Source organism: Saccostrea echinata, unplaced genomic scaffold (genome assembly GCF_033153115.1).
Source record: "Saccostrea echinata isolate AGI-Se365-2 ecotype Australia unplaced genomic scaffold, CSIRO_AGI_Sech_v1 ptg000049l, whole genome shotgun sequence".
Classification (NCBI taxonomy): Eukaryota; Metazoa; Mollusca; class Bivalvia; order Ostreida; family Ostreidae; genus Saccostrea; species Saccostrea echinata.
The window spans coordinates 2,321,701-2,334,659 of record NW_026889798.1 but is presented as its reverse complement, the minus strand read 5'-3'; the positions used below and the strand labels follow the sequence as shown (position 1 = coordinate 2,334,659).

General features: G+C 32.0%; 1 protein-coding gene and 1 long non-coding RNA gene across 4 annotated transcripts in view; both read right to left on the bottom strand.

Moving 5' to 3' along the window:
- The window catches only part of LOC133203269 (centrosomal protein of 290 kDa-like), a 258,032-nt gene that overhangs the window by 103,589 nt on the left and 141,484 nt on the right, over positions 1 to 12,959 (bottom strand). The window lies entirely within an intron of this gene.
- Positions 5,535 to 6,847, bottom strand: LOC133203220 (uncharacterized). The gene is made up of 3 exons (XR_009723358.1): positions 6,720 to 6,847; positions 6,213 to 6,283; positions 5,535 to 5,610 (listed from the first exon to the last, which is right to left on the bottom strand). It is a non-coding gene; the product is annotated as an uncharacterized LOC133203220 (long non-coding RNA).

Below are 12,959 nucleotides of genomic sequence, written 5' to 3'. Positions count from 1 at the left end.
GGCCATGGTTTGAAATATCCAGAGATTTTATCGTCCATTGAAGAATCAGGTCTCAATTATCTGTCTTATCAGCTATTATCCCCTCGCAATTGCAACGGAGTTGGAGGGGATATAGTAACTCGCTTGTGTGTGTTAGTGTGTATGTAAGTTTGTCCTTGTGTAATTTGCTTCGGTATAGATGTCGAATGCTGTCTTGATTTATAGATATGCTCTTTGCGAGGGGATGCTCCGCTTTGCGGTGCCCTTGTTAAATTCTTTTTTCACTACAGCCCATGTTTGCTGTTTAAAGTATAACCCAGGACATTCCTGAATAATGATGAAATTTTTATTAGGTTACAACAGGGACCTATAGTATATAGGTCCCTGGTTACAAGTACATGTACATATGTATGTGACCCGGTACTGTCGAACTTGAAAAATTTATTGTGTATTAAATGTCTGATTATATTTTTTACTGGAATTCTTATATAGATTCCAAATTGTAAACTACGCCCAGCTGTAAATTTAGATTCTTTTTTTCTGACAAAAACAAAACCAGTTATATTTAGTTCACTTCAATTTAAAGCAAATTTGTTTTTACAAGCAACAACTGAGTAAGCATTTCTAGTGCAGTAATTAAATCTGTCAAGACTTCTCGCCTGTTGGGATGGGAGTGGATGTGGGTCACTTAGTCTCTGTTACCCAAAACATAAAGCTTTTCCCACTGATGAGTTGACATTTGAAGGTCATGATTTTTTTCATTTACTCATTCATTTGTTTCATTGTCAATATGGTTCATACAACATGATCTAGTTTCTGACTAATTGTAACATATTTATTCTGAAATCAGGAAGTTTCCAAGAGTTTCTAATCAGTGATCACAGACATCAGCTATAGCTGGGGCATACAGAAATGAGAGAGGAAAGGAGGGGGACTTGTGTTCAGTGACAAGAATAATTTTTTTTTTTAATTTCAACTGCCATGACTCTACATCTAAGCTTCTGTAGTGTTTCCTGCAATTTACCGATACCACCCCTGCCCCCACACCAAAAAGGGAGATATGTATAAAGTTACACAAAAATGAGAAATAACATCATCTAAAGTGTTTGGTCTTAGTCGTAACTCATAAGTTTTGTAAAACAAAAATGTAAATGTATGGATTTTTTGAAAATAAAACTTAAGTTAATCAGGGTACCGCAAAGCGGAGCATCCCCTCGCAGTTTATCTTTAAATCAAGACAACATTCGACATCAGTCCCGATGCAATTTACGTCACTTCCGTTTAACACCACTCGCTAACTAACACACTCACAAACACACACACAAAAGCATGTTACTATATCCCCTCCAACTCCGTTGCGAGGGGATAATACTAGTAATAAGATATATAATGTACCCACGAAGGAAAATATTTGCAGCCTCAGCAACATCAAAAACAAAATTTAAAAGAATCATGTTGACAGCATCTTGTTTGAGTCGTTTTTATATATAAAAAAAAAAGAGGAACCAAATACATTTCAGCACATCATTATGGGGATCGACATGCTTTTAAAGTTCCCATACTCCAGTTAAATTAATTTTATCAAAAAGTGTTCACCATTGTTTATATCAAACAGCTGCATCAGTGATACAAGTACTTGTTGATAGACATTGATCAGCAAAGTACAAAGAAAGCAATAACTCAACAGAAAGGATGTACAGGTAATACCAGTAATATTTTTTAAAAATGTTTTTATATTACTTATCATATATATAATTTCTGTTTTGAATCACATCAATAAAAATAAGCTTTTTCTTTGTTCAAATATTGGTGAAATTTATAACACAGCCCCCTCCCCAAGAAACAAAATTAAGGTAAAAACTTTAAGAGTAAATAATGCATCATTGTTTAAAATGCACAGTGTGTACTTACAAAAAAAAAAAGAGTTGTTGAGTATATTTCGATAAATATTTTCCCTTTTATGTCTTATAATTAATCCTGGGCATTTAACTTTGATAGACTTCTAATTGACTTCTAATACATGTAGGCTATACACCTAGATTCTGTAACATTTTCCCTAATTTAACCAGAAAAAGGGAGATACTTGTGTATGTAAAATTAATACACATCAAATTAGGAGAAGAAATAGTAACCTTCAAATATCAACAAAGAGGGTAGCTTGCACTTTAATAGTACATTAATTAAACCCCCCAAAAAAGTGCCCTTGTAATTCAATTGTTGTCATCAGTTCTGCAGTGCAGTTGTTTACCCTCTATCTGTTTGATATTATAAAGCTGTCAACACCTCTTACTAGATTTGTCTGTTTGGATAGGTGAGCAGGATCATATATCTGAGCTTAGTTTAGATGTTGTTAATGTATTACCTATAGTCTTGTTTTAAAAACATTTCTAGGTGATTCTCTGTTTCACTTTGACATTTATAGGTCAATAGTTTTTTGGCTGCACAGATTTCTTTTGTTTCTTGTTTCGTTCATGTTACACAAAGCCAAAATGACATTGCAGGGGAGAGATTGTATGCAAAAGAAATTGTTTTGTTCTCTAACTGTCTGTACTGTTATGATACAGACTCCACTCCATGACTCCATAAGACTCCACTCCACTCCACTCCACTCAGCTTTTTACCCCAAGCCTTTGAAATAGGCGTTAATCGGTGTGTTCTCGGTAGTTTACGGAATAAAATGCTTTTTCACTTCGAATCACTATCAAAGTTCAAAATACAAATACTTTTGTTACAATTGATAGATACATTAAAGAAAGCAGCAAAATGATAACAAATTTGATGTTTAAATAAGCCTTTTAAAATAAATCGATGTCTCCGAGACTATAAAATTCAAGATGGCGGCGCCCATAAAAAGTCGGACACGAAAGGAACGGTTAAAGAAAAGACATAAATTGATGCACCCAGCTGTTTTAGGAGATCGTACTTATGAATAGAATCGTATTTGTGATTCCGTGCATGGTTGTGAGGAATTCTGTCATGGTATAACCCAGATTTTGACCAGTAAGAGTTCGTTAGATGGCTGGAAGGAGAATCATCGAGTTTGATGTTCATTGTTTCTGGTCAGAGGCCTCAAATCGTGCTCAAAATGTCACTCCGGACAATTATTTTTGACCGAGAGAGCAATTAAAGATGAAATAAAACTAGGGTTAGGTGGGTTTCAATACATACAGTGCGGAAATTGCTTGTTCCCAGAAGCTGAGAAAATGCAAAGGGATGCAGAACTTCAGTGTCAATACTCAATACACAGATTGGAACAGGTAAGCATTTATAATTATATTTGTTTATAAAAAAGATTAATTTATGTTATTTAATTTGGACATTGACAAGTATAAAATGTTATTGGAGCTTAATTTCTCACACCTAAATTTTCATCACCATGAAATGTTGTATAAGGCATATAAATAGGATTTACATGTTCACACATCTCAGTAATTTTATACTTCAACAATTGCATGTAATATGATTGTATCTATCCCTTTTGTAGCTTTAATCAACAGAGTGGGAGGTCCTCAGAAGATAAACAACTTGTTGATAACACTAAATCTACCATCGAAACATAAAAGAATTTTAAAGGTATGAACAGTTTTATTATATTGTTTGATACATACAAATATATATTAAATCTGGTGGCTCTAAAATCAAATATTCATTTGTCAATTTGCTCGGGATTCAGTGTAAGAAAAATGTTTGACTACATGCAGTAGACTATGTTATGATGTCGGACAGAATTATCTCTGCTGCAAACTTTAATGACTCAGATGTTACATGTATGAAACAATCATACAGTAGTATTTTTCATTTCAACAGGAGGTGTTCAATGCTGAAAAATCAAAGAACATTGGGTTGTTGCGTGAGCTAATTACAGTGCTGCTATCCTATAAGTTGACAATCCTATCCTATCCTATCGTGAATCCTGCATCCACAATCCTATCTTGTGATTTCAGTCTAATCCTATCCTATCCTATCCTGCTACTTTCAGTTTTTTAATATTTAGGAGTTAATTTGACAAAACAAAAAAAAAAAAAATAATAAAATGACCTTTATATAAAAATCAGTTATAATTATGGATTTTATTTAATATGTTTTAATGATAAAAAATAATCGAGATCAACATCCATTAATTCCCGACACCCCGCACGAATTAATATTCGAGTACCGAGTTAAAATGTAAACAAAGGGACTGTAATAAAACATAGGCAAGTACTGATCTAGCGAACGTGTAAAAAAAGTAAGCTTTCAAAAAATTTATAGAAAAAAAATTACAATCCGACTTTTTTAAATTTAATTTCACATACTAACAATGATTGAGAGACATCACGGTATTTGCGATTTCTTTTCGAATTTATACACTTTGATAAATAAATGGAGTTAAAGTTAGAGAGAAGAAATCGTGGAAAAAGGGGGGGGGGAACAACAACTAAGACTACAGATACTTTTCTAATGTTATGATTATTACTAAGTAGACTAAACGAACAAAATTTAAGCTCTTTAATTATGAGAATCAGACTATTAATGTCTATACCTTCATACTCATGTAGATCCAGAAAGAAGATACATGTATGACAAGACCATAAACCGAGAACAGACATTTAGAATATCTTAACTTTTATTCATTAAACATGTAAAAATTATTTAAATGTATGATTAAAATTTGTTTTATATTCATTGTTTAAAGTTATTCTTGTTTGAGATGTTCAGTTCAGCATTGTTTGAATTTGAATATTTTACAAATATGCAAAAACTTTATCATGTTTGCTAAATAAAAATCAAGATATTCAAAATGTTAAATTTTCTTATTTTACTTCACTTTGTTTTTAGTTTATGGTCAGTTCAGTGTCATGCAAATGTATTTCAATAACCATATTTTATGAGTGAGAATTTAATTTATGTTTAACAGAAAACATTTTCATAAATCTTCATAGATAGATTGACAGCAATAATTATTGCAGTGAACACACACATATTCCTTCGAATTCTTTCTTGTAAAACATGTATATGAATTCACAGTAGTTTCAGTATTTATAAGCCATATTTAAGTAAATTTTGTTTTTGACCTTGACATTTGATCTTGAATGTTATTCAGGGTCTAAATGAGGAACAAAAATGCTTGACCAAGTTGACAATATTTATTCAGGATAATTGCCTCTTCAGTGTTAAATATATATATTTTGGGCCAAATAAATCTCATCTACAATTTTATTTTTTTATCTACAATGTATAACAATTGAATGTTCCATTATGAGACAAATTCATCAGAAGTATACATGTATTTCAATGCCAAGCTCACAGATACATGTACATGAAATCTGTTTAAATTTAAGTTTATCAATGTCTTTTTCCAATCGTATGATGTTTTACATGCATATGATTTCGCCTCCTTGTCCGTCGCTCAAATTGAATTTCAAATGTCAAAGTTTGTGTCAAAGAGCTAGTCATAAGTAACCGAACAGTTTCAAAATTGTCAACAATGCACAGAAAACAAATACTTCACACACTGATCTCCTTAATAAAATCATCATGATTTCAGACTCTAGGGGGCTCTTGTCTAGTGGTTTGAACATCTTTCATATTTATTCCAGCAGCAGATGAGATGAACTGCAATATGTACAGCAGCAAATATGCAGGATCGTCCTAAAAAAAATCCAATTATTATCATGATTATAACAATATATGCATGTAGATTGTGCATTTTTGTCATATACATTATACATTAAAACTGTATTTTATTGTGATTATCTTTCTCATTTCATGTACGACTGGCTGAATTTTACCTTTTTTCTCTCCCAGAGTAAAGCATTTAAAGAAATCAAGCAAACTCAAATCTTATACTGCAACTTCATAGTCATATCTTAATTAAACAATCATAGTTTACTTGTAAATTGTAATTCATTTCATCTCGTCAACTTGTTAACTAGTATGAGTACATTTGTTTGTTTTTTTTTCTCTTTTTTGAATTCTAATGCTAGTATTAATCTATTTATGTTTTTTTGTTTGTTTCCTTCTTTGCTTAAAATTTGAATAAGAAAAAATTATGAAAATACATATAACATGATGATGACCATGTCAGATGACCAGAACAATAACAAACTGTTTTCAGTTTTACTCTTTTTTTTTAAAGAAGAAAAATCACTTATTCAGAGAATCTACACAGAAACTTCATCTCAACTCTGATAATGATATGTATTTATTATACTGATACCCATGCATAAACACATGTTAATAATCATACCTACTTTTCAAATGTAAAATCCTTTTTTCCTCACAAAATATTTTGATGAGGGCAGGCAAAACCAAGTATCATTCTCTGCAATGAAGAATAATGAATGATTAATATATAATTCATAACCCAGAATAGGTCATATATACAATGTACATGTAAGTGCTGAGTAGGCTTATAATACAATTTAAACAGTAGCATAAGATATGATTCTGTCTTTATTTTAATTGCACTCAAATAAAAAAACAAACAAACCATTTTTTAAACCACAGTAGGGAAATAATATAGTAATAACAAACTGAAAAAGGCATAATACATCTTATTGTTTTAGGACACATTGAATCATGACAGAGAATTTGTAAATTTTTAACCCTCTCCCCTTCGTACACTACCTATTTTTCCACACCCGGTTTTTGTCTATGTTATAATAGAATAAAATTTTGATAGCTCAAGTCATTATAACATTGTTAAAAGGGGGGAAATGTATAAACATGCACACATGTACAGTGTGTAGTATACTTACATGTTCTTGCACCAAACAACTGCGATATCGATCTGTTCAAGTCCGCCGTTGGCGGTTTGTGTAGAATTATCCAGACAAACAGAGCACATTTAACACAGTTACATGTTATTGAACTTTAAAACAAGTAGGAATTGGCTTAATCATCCAAACATGCTGAAGAATATAAGATCTCTTGATGTCCGAACTCTTCGTTGTTTAGGTGGCAGGGGATAGTTTCGTACTAAAGACCCGTTCAAATTTCTTAAAAAATTGAGATATCCCCTGTTTGATGTGATATTTTATGTAGAAAAATGATTAGAATAATTACGGGACACATTTGCAGTGTAGCAGAGTGCTTGCTGAAAAAAATGATGTGCAACATGTAGGTGTCACTATGACGCTTATCATATACAGAGTTGTAAATGCGAAACTAAGACACGTGGTCAGTTGCAGAGGAAATTCAGCTGAAAAGCAGTAGGCCTTAGAAGAAGGTGTGTATCTCAGAGGGAAGGTGAATGACCCCATATCAATTGGTGAATTTTTATTAGGGCTTGCATTGATTTACAGACTACTGGGTGTTTTATCCTGCTCGCTCGGGCCTGGGGGTGGGTTGTATGGGTGTGAATGAGGCCCAAATCTTGGAAAAACAAGCCAAAATTTGGGGAGTCCCCAGGTGCATTTTTGGTACATGTGCACTCTAATACGCAGATTACATGTAATTTGTTGACATAATTTGTGAGCCATGGGCATATGAAGTGTAATTAATTAGCCCCTGGAAAACTGTCCCCATGTACATGTTTTTATGGATTGCATGTATATGTGTACCCCCTCGGCACATGTTTGGCATTTAAAAAAACTATCCCCTGCTACCTTCAAGAAAACACCAATTTTCAGAAATATGTAATTTAGTCTAATTCTTCTCTAAATAAGTTTATTGATGTATGCCATTTTCAAAACTCACCATATTTCTTTCATTTGACTCTTATTCATTTAGGTAGAGAGACCTAAACACAAGGGGGGTAAACCTTTTCCAATACACATTTTCAAAGAGTTTGAAGCATCAGCATAACAAATCTTAACAGAGTAAGGCAATTTTTTTCTGAAAAAAAATTTATTTGCTTGAAAATAATAGTTTGGGCACTGTCACATATATTTTATCAAATTTTGATGCACTTACTAAGTATTAATTAAAATTAAAGGGGCTTAATTATTGCGATATCACTGAAATTACATAAATTTACTCTTTTTTACATGTATTTCACTAAATATCATTATTTAGAAAAAAGAATGAGTCAGTATGCAAAAATATCAGTTCACAGAACCACATTTATTGAAAGAATTGCTGTGCTTTAATTTTTTTTCAAAATAGACCCATTTTACTATTGATGATTACATAAAAAAATTCCCCCCTCCCCTTCATTTTCCCCCTCATTTGTCTTCTATAATGTGATAGAACTTAAACTTTTCATTATTTTCATATAGATTATATATATTTCTTTAAATTAGAACAAAACAGATGGTCTTTTTGCATATTTAATGGACAAAATATCAAAAATATGTACATTTTCATGTAATTATTGGATTCTACTAAGCACCTGAAATTTACTCACAAATGCCAAGTAAGGACAGGATGATCACTTTAAATATTCAGGGGAATCAAATGCATGTATTTGATCATTCAGATATGTTGAAATTGAATGAAATATACTCAGAAAAAGGACAGTTAGGAAAATCAGATTTCCACAGTATATTTTCAATAGAATCAGGTAATGGTTGGAGGGGTAGGGTAGATAACTGCAATTTCCAGGACACTTCTTCTTGAACCTTTGATGCAAGAGGGGTTTTTGTATATTACAATAAATATCCTGAAAAATAGATTAGGTTTTCTTTTTGCAAACAAGCTGTAGATGTATAAATTCAAGCAATTAAGAGGTAAAATGGGATTTCTCAAAACATCAAAAATAGGAGAGTATGTGTTACATGTGAGTACATTTCATCAAGGCATGCAATTCTTATTGAGTTTTTTATATGTAGCTGCATTTGAAATTGATCAAAGTTACCATTAAACACTGTTTTGATAAGAAATAGTTTCTTTTGGATTGTAGGAGTTGGTCATTTTTGAAGTAACACAAAGAATATGGGGTTAAGGTGGTTGACCGACAATTGGTGGGGTCACTTATTTGCCTCTAACTTTTTTATTTTTCATTGAAATAAGACATATTTAGTATATTTTTACTCAGAATTGATTGCACTTTCTAAATATGGAAAGTTATTTTAATTGAAAAGCAAACTTTGAAAGTTAAAGGTGGCAGGGGATAGTTTCGTACTAAAGACCCGTTCAAATTTCTTAAAAAATTGAGATATCCCCTGTTTGATGTGATATTTTATGTAGAAAAATGATTAGAATAATTACGGGACACATTTGCAGTGTAGCAGAGTGCTTGCTGAAAAAAATGATGTGCAACATGTAGGTGTCACTATGACGCTTATCATATACAGAGTTGTAAATGCGAAACTAAGACACGTGGTCAGTTGCAGAGGAAATTCAGCTGAAAAGCAGTAGGCCTTAGAAGAAGGTGTGTATCTCAGAGGGAAGGTGAATGACCCCATATCAATTGGTGAATTTTTATTAGGGCTTGCATTGATTTACAGACTACTGGGTGTTTTATCCTGCTCGCTCGGGCCTGGGGGTGGGTTGTATGGGTGTGAATGAGGCCCAAATCTTGGAAAAACAAGCCAAAATTTGGGGAGTCCCCAGGTGCATTTTTGGTACATGTGCACTCTAATACGCAGATTACATGTAATTTGTTGACATAATTTGTGAGCCATGGGCATATGAAGTGTAATTAATTAGCCCCTGGAAAACTGTCCCCATGTACATGTTTTTATGGATTGCATGTATATGTGTACCCCCTCGGCACATGTTTGGCATTTAAAAAAACTATCCCCTGCTACCTTACATGTGAAGATTCTTCCGGTAATCGTTCACGGTTAAATCGTACGCAATGTCACTCGAAGTTAATTATTAATTTGTGTTAAAATAAACAAAATATGTTTATTTTCTATCGTAATTTTATAAATATTTCTTTTGTAAACGTTTTAAAACGTATTCTGTTTTTGTAATTAATTCTGAAATATGAATCAACCTTTACTCGAATCTGATTGGCTGTAGGATACAGGATAGGATAGGATAGGATTGGATTAACTACTATATGTTTCTATCGTGAATCCTCAATCCTGAATCCTATCCAAACCCATCCCATGTCAACTTGTGGGATAGCAGCACTGTAGTAAAGGTTTTATGAAGATGAGTTTGGCGGAGAACATTGCTGGGTTCGGGCTTGCACTTTCTCATCTAAAGCTCATCTATGGCAGGGATGGTGAAAATGGATTAACTTTTGTGTTTTCTCCCAAAACCAGTGATGGCAAACCTAGAGTGACTGGAACATCTAAAGTTCGACAAAATGTTGTCCCAAAGTTGTGTGAATTTTTTGCTGCCACATGAATTTATCAATTGTACCTAAATAAGTTAGTCTGTTTTATGGATCATCTACTAGTGTATCAAATGAGATTAATATCCCTATAGAATCTACAGGTATACTACAAGTACTATTTATTGTGTTATTAAAATCCCGATATTTATTTTCTAAGTCTTTCTGTATCATAGATTGTTTATCACTCTGCTTTGATACAATTACTGTCACTATCAATGTTTAAACTTCAGTATTTCTGTAAAAAGATTTATTTATTCTTCTGTGTACATTTTAAAATTCTAGACAATATAAATTTGCAGTATTAACAGAACTTCAAACCATTTTCATTTATATAAATCAATTTTGTACATTGAGTCATGAGATTCATATTTTTTGACTTGCAAAAGGTAAAAAAAATATTGTTGAAATAATTTAAGGGAAAAGAGTTTTGACATATCTAATGCATTTATAAATATTTCCCTTTCAAAATGTTAATGTTCCATGGTAAAAGCTTGTTGCAAATGATTTTATGAACATGAACGTTTATTTTTCAAAAAGACCATTTTGTCACCAGTTAAATATTTTTTTTTTCTTTCAATAACACTCTTATTATGGTTCATTGTCTAATATTCTTTAATCTTATAATAAGATAACAAATTGAATGAAAAAGTAATTGTGGTGGCATTATTTAAGGAATAAACTTCTTAGATAACAAATTCTGTGATTTTCCTTACATTTTAGTTTTCATCAAGAGTTATCTTCCTTAAATGAGTTGTTGCCCTTGATGACCCAATTTTTGTATTTGTCATGACCCATATGTAAATTTTAGAACATAAAATCAAAGGGTTTCCAGGCATCAATTTTTACCCATTTGTACAATGAATACCTTAACAATGAAAGTTTTTGCAAAACATGGCTTAAATTCGACGAATCAAAATTACCATCAAAATTATATATATATTTCCAACAAAATTGCTCCATCAGCTTTCGGGGTCCTTTTATAATTAAAAGTAAATCAATTTTCCTGGACATTCACATGAGGTCAAAAAGCATAACACACTTTCTTGTGTCTTATCAATGAGAAATGCGCATATTACAGGTAAAGCACATTTTAAAAATGAAAGTTCTGTCTTCTCGAATTAAAGAGTTATGACCAAAGTAAACGTTATTGTAACAAAAAGTTAGACAGGTTGATAGATGGACAGAGGAAGAAGATATAATGCTCTCCTAGGCACTTTCGCAAATGCTGGGGACAAAAACTCGCATATAAAGTTAAAGATGCACACGGTTAAATAAATGTAAATATGTAAAGAAATGATTTGAATTTTGTTGTACAATATAAGAATTTAAAAAACTTCAATGACGTCACCCATTGTTATTGGTCTACTTATATTTTACCGATTCAACCATCACTAGTTGGATATTTAAAGATCCAACTGGCCATCAGTTCGATATTCAAATATCCAACTGCTTATCGGTTGGATATTTAAATATCCAACTGTGCATACAAACATAATTAAGCAATGAACAAAAGAGATAAAAGAGTTGAAAATGTATTTCCAATGCACATAAAAACCAATTACTGCGAATTTGTCACACTATTAGAATTTATGTCCAATGCACACGGAATTTTAATCACTTTTTTCACACCATTAGAATTGTGTTAAAAATGTACTTTCATTGCTCACAAAAATTAAAATTCCTCCGAATTTTGCACACCATTAACACTTGTTGTCAATAAAATATCTACTTATCCGATGGTATTTTAATAGAATGTTTCCGGTCTTAAATTTTGAAAGCATCTCTTTTTGACATGCTTATGAATACATTTTCACCTTGAACCAGAGCTCCCACTGGAGCGAAAATATTTTTCGCCACTTTTCGTGATGAAAGGAATCACATTTTTACATCTCGTCTCGACAAGTGTATGTTAAACACTCCACTAATAGCACTATTTCAATTTGTTTATATCACATGCATTGTTTTAAAATTGTAAGATTTAAAGTTGTATCCACTTACAAAACTGATATAGGAATTATTTCTACATTTATACAATTAATTTGATACTGATATTAGCCAACTCTTGACAGTAGATGTCCTCTTGTTCATAACTTTTTAGCCTGGGGAGGGGGGTTACAGACTTAGTAAAGATATATGACATTTTTTTAAAAAATGAAAATATAATAGGCGAAAATTTTAACAATTCAATCAACAATTTATTGTGAAAAGAAGTAATTAAAATCATGTTTAAAACTTGGCTTAATTTGGACACTGGGTGTATATGCATGTAAATTCATATAACTGAAAATAATTCAGCGTAATTGACAAAAGTATTGTTTTGTTTCCAAGTCAGTATCTGTTTCACTCTTTGTCAGTTTATGGTATAATGAACACACTATTTTGACTTTAATCAGGTAAAATTAGCAGCCATGCTCTGCAATTTTCGTCATGTTTTCCTACTTTCGGTTTAAAAAAAAACAATCTATATAGATCCAGATTTTATTGATTAAAATCTTTTATTAACTAACTTCATCTCCCCAAAACACTTCGTCTTTCCTTGTTTAATCCATCTTATATTATTTCAAGTAATTTTGTATCCCCTTACTGCTCCAGGCTAAAGTTACCTACTAAATCAGCTGTGTGCGTTCAAGCGAGACATGATTTCCTACATGTACATTGCTTTGTTAGTTTCATGGAGTTTTCACACCCTGAATTCACACGTCTGCTTGCATTAAATAAACAAAGGGGCTTATCTGTACACATTGAATAAACAAAGGAGATAGCCAGG